This window comes from Rutidosis leptorrhynchoides, chromosome 7 (assembly GCF_046630445.1).
Source record: "Rutidosis leptorrhynchoides isolate AG116_Rl617_1_P2 chromosome 7, CSIRO_AGI_Rlap_v1, whole genome shotgun sequence".
Taxonomy (NCBI): Eukaryota; Viridiplantae; Streptophyta; class Magnoliopsida; order Asterales; family Asteraceae; genus Rutidosis; species Rutidosis leptorrhynchoides.
The window spans coordinates 69,467,369-69,471,011 of NC_092339.1; the positions used below are offsets into that span (position 1 = coordinate 69,467,369).

Below are 3,643 nucleotides of genomic sequence, written 5' to 3' on the forward strand. Positions count from 1 at the left end.
TTTTATGACCAAGAATGATGCCTTCTTTAACCATGAAATGACATTTCTCTCAATTAAGTACTAGATTTGATTGTTCGCATCTAATAAGCATTCGCTCAAGATTAACTAGACATGTTTTAAAAGTATCACCGAAGACTGAAAAGTCATCCATGAAAACTTCCATGCATTCCTCTATCATGTCGTGAAAAATCGCCATCATGAACCCTTGAAAGGTTGTAGGGGCGTTGCAAAGTCCAAATGGCATGCGTTTGTAAGCAAAAGTACCATAAGGGCACGTGAATGTGGTTTTCTCTTGGTCCTCGGGTGCGATTGGAATTTGAAAGTATTCGGAGAAACCGTCAAGAAAACAATAGTAACTGTTCCCAGCTAACCTTTCCAACATTTGATCAATGAAAGGTAAAGGAAAGTGATCTTTTCTGGTGGCGTCATTTAATTTTCTATAATCAATACAAACACGCCATCCTGTTACAGTCCTAGTAGGAATAAGCTCATCTTTTTCATTTGTGATGACAGTCATGCCACCCTTCATAGGTACACATTGAACTGGGCTTACCCATGGACTATTAGAAATTGGATAAATTAAACCTGCATCTAGCAGTTTAATAATTTCTTTCTTAATAACATCTTGCATATTTGAATTTAGTCTTCATTGGCGTTGCACATATGTTTTATGACCTTCTTCTATAAGGATTTTATGTGTGCAATATGAAGGACTTATGCCTTTAATGTCATGAATCTTCCATGCAATAGCTGGTTTATGATCTTTTAGCACAGAAATGAGTTGATATTTTTTATTTTTCGTAAGAGAAGACGAGATTATTACAGGTAATTCAGATTCATCATGTAAATAAGCGTATTCCAAATGGATTGGAAGTGGCTTTAATTCTAATATCGGTGGTTCTTCTATCGATGATTTGTATCGATATATGTCTTCCTCTTTTAGCATTTGAAGTTCTTCTATCGTTGGTTCATATTCATTAGACATGAGTGTAGCTAACATTTCAGCTTCATCAATTGGTTCAGTTCCTTCTCCAAAAGAACATTCTCCTGTTCCTTGTAATTCTAGAAATTCTTGTAACAATTCTGCTTGTGAATCTATAGTTTGAATATAATAACATGTATTATCTGCAGATTGCGGTTGTTGCATGGCTCTATCAACAGAAAAGGTAACACTCTCGTCCTCTATACGTAGGGTCAATTTCTTACCAAACACGTATATTATTGCTTTAGCCGTGTTTAAAAATGGTCTTCCTAAAATAAGAGGGACTCGAGAATCTTCTTCCATGTCCAGAATAACAAAGTCTACTAAAAATACTAAAGTACCAACTTTAACTAGCATGTTCTCCATTATCCCTCGAGGATATTTTATTGATCGATTGGCTAGTTGTATGCTTATTCGTGTTGGTTTCAATTCTCCAAGGTCTAGTTTAGCGTATAATGAATACGGCATTAAATTTATACTAGCACCTAAGTCTGCCAATGCTTCTATTGAACTAAGACTACCCAGAAAACATGGAATTGTGAAACTTCCTGGATCTGATAATTTTTCTGGTAGTTTATTCAACAGCACTGTAGAATAATTAGCATTCATTGCAACAGCCGAGAGTTCTTCCATTTTCTTTCTATTTGTGATTAGATCTTTCAGGAATTTAGCATATCTTGGCATTCCTGAAATCACATCAATGAAAGGAAGTTTGGCATTTATTTGTTTAAACATATCTAAGAATTTGGATTGCTCGGCTTCAAGTCTTTCTTTTCTCATTTTACTCGGGTAAGGAAGCGGTGGTTGGTATGGTTTAACGTAAGGCTTTGCCTTAACTTTGTTATCTTCATTAACCTTTTCAACTACCGGTTCTGTTTCCTTCTCTTGCTCAGGATGTGGTGCCTGTGTATTAGGAATAGAGACATCAGAAATTACAGGCATTTCAGGTGGTTTGAGTGTAATACCACTTCTTGTGGTAATACCTTTAGCTGTTTCATTTCGGGGGTTAGCATTTGTATCGCTAGGTAGACTCCCCGGTTTTCTTTCACCTATCAACCTTGATAGGTTACTTACTTCTTGTTCCAGATTTTGAATAGAAGCTTGTTGATTTCTAAATGCTTGAGCATTTTGTTCATTAGTTTGTTTCTGAGATGTGAAAAATTGAGTTTGAGATTCAACTAGCTTCGACATCTTATCTTCTAAATTTGGCTTTTTATCATCGGTTTGTGGTGGTTTATTTGGAAAAATAGGTCTTTGCTGGTTGTAAGTATTATTAGGTACTTGTTGATTGCTAGGACCTTGTTGGTTGTTGTATGGAACATTTCGGTTATAATTCTGATTTTGATTGTAGTTTGGTCTTGGCAGTTGATAATTATTTTGATAATTATTTCCAGGCCTTTGGTTCATGTATGAAACATTCTCTCTTTGTTCCATTGTTTGTTCAATACTGAGACAATCTTTTGTCAAATGTGGTCCTCCACACTGCTCACAACTAATTCATATTGCGTGAATATCTTTAGTCATCTTTTCCATTCGTCTCTCGAAAGCATCTAACTTTGCGGAAATGGAATCAAACTCATGGGTAGAATCGGATCTAGCCGCTTTAGATGAATGAAGAATATCTTTTTCTTGGTACCACTCATGTGAGTGGGAGGCTTTGTTATCAATAATATTGTGAGCTTCAGTTGCGATTTTCTTCATAATGGAACCACCAGCAGCTGTGTCGATGTCTTTTCGTGTAGCAACATCGCATCCTTGGTAGAATATTTGTACTATTTGATAAGTGTCTAAACCATGTTGAGGACATCCTCTCAACAACTTTCCGAATCTTGTCCACGCCTCATATAATGTTTCATTTGGCTTTTGCGCGAACGTAACAATTTCTCCTTGAAGTCTAACGGCTTTAGATGCCGAAAAGAATCTTTTAAGAAATTTCTTAGCTAAAACATCCCATGTGTCAATCGCTCCTTCAGGTAATGATTCTAACCAATCTTTGGCTTCTTGATGTTTTAGCAGAGTAGTATATAAAATAGCTTATATTTTTGCAGAAAATACTATTAAATACGATACAATTTTACACAAGATATTTATTTATTTATAGAATGGATATACTTAAACCTTGCTACAACACTTATAGGCAGTGTACCTAATCGTAAAGTAGTGTAGTTTTTAGTAAGTCCGGTTCGTTCCACAGGGAAATCTTTAAACAAAGCTTAACGCAATATTAGTTTACTTTTATAAAAATACAAATATATATATATATATAAGTAATATTATTATTATAAAGGGGGGTTTTTACCGTTTAATGACCGGTTTGTCGATTTTAAAACTTTAGTCGCAGTTAAAACCAAATGTAAAATAATAAATATAAATACAAGACTTAAATTAAAGCGTAAAGTAAATAACGATAATGAAATTGCGAATAATAAAAGTGCGATAAAATAAACTTGCGATAATTAAAAAGTACGATAATTAAAAGTGCAATTAAATACAATAACAATAAAAATGTGATAATTAGAAGTGCAATTAAATATAAAATAAAGGAAATTAAATATGAAATAAAAGAATTATGCTTATTTAAACTTCCGTAATCATGATGTTTGACGTGTTGATTTTAGTTTTATGCCCATGGGTTAATTGTCCTTTATCCTGGATTATTTA

The 3,643-nt window shown here is 34.1% G+C and overlaps 1 non-coding gene across 1 annotated transcript; it reads left to right on the forward strand.

Moving 5' to 3' along the window:
• The first annotated feature begins 2,771 nt into the window (after positions 1-2,771).
• On the forward strand, positions 2,772-2,878 carry LOC139860672 (small nucleolar RNA R71). Its single transcript, XR_011763302.1, has one exon. It is a non-coding gene; the product is annotated as a small nucleolar RNA R71 (small nucleolar RNA).
• Positions 2,879-3,643: the final 765 nt, after the last annotated feature.